The sequence below is a fragment of the Octodon degus genome, unplaced genomic scaffold (assembly GCF_000260255.1).
Source record: "Octodon degus isolate 3935 unplaced genomic scaffold, OctDeg1.0 scaffold00076, whole genome shotgun sequence".
In the NCBI taxonomy this organism is placed as follows: Eukaryota; Metazoa; Chordata; class Mammalia; order Rodentia; family Octodontidae; genus Octodon; species Octodon degus.
The window spans coordinates 7,353,878-7,354,426 of record NW_004524652.1 but is presented as its reverse complement, the minus strand read 5'-3'; the positions used below and the strand labels follow the sequence as shown (position 1 = coordinate 7,354,426).

Genomic DNA, 549 nt, shown 5'->3' with positions numbered 1-549 from the left:
CGCATGTGGTGCTGGGGATTGAACCGTGGTCCCTGTACTTTGCCAAGCTTGTTCTAAGTAGGTGCTTTAGACCACTGAGCCATCTCACCAGCCCCGAGCGAGCGTGGCACTTTTGATGTTGTAAAACTATATGGTCCTCATTCAGGTTTCCTGGCATACAACTCCTAAAATTCTTGGAATTTCCAAAGTAAATTGTCTTTTTCTGTGCTAATGAGTTGCCTAGCTGCTGGCAGCCCCTTGGAAGCTTCTCCATGGGGCTGGTTGCCAGGTCACCTAAAAGACCAAGGAAGGCTCAGAGAGTGGGGACTTTCAGTTCCACACTCCAGAGGGCTGAGAGGGCTGAGGGTAAATTGATAAATTGATCACCACTGGTCAAGGATTTCATCTATCTTGGCTACATAGCAAGTTCAAGGCCAGCCTGGGCCACAGAATGGGAACGTGTCTTTAAAAACCAAATGAGGGGGGCTGGGGAGATGGCTCAGTGGAATAAGTGCTTCCCTAGCAAGCGCAAGGGTCTGAGTTCAATCCCTGGTTCCACAAAAAAAATAA

The 549-nt window shown here is 48.6% G+C and overlaps 1 protein-coding gene across 3 annotated transcripts in view; it reads right to left on the bottom strand.

Annotated features, from left to right (window-relative positions):
- Positions 1 to 549, bottom strand: part of Kdm2b (lysine demethylase 2B) — a 153,893-nt gene that overhangs the window by 142,245 nt on the left and 11,099 nt on the right. The gene's annotated exons all lie outside the window — the stretch shown is intronic.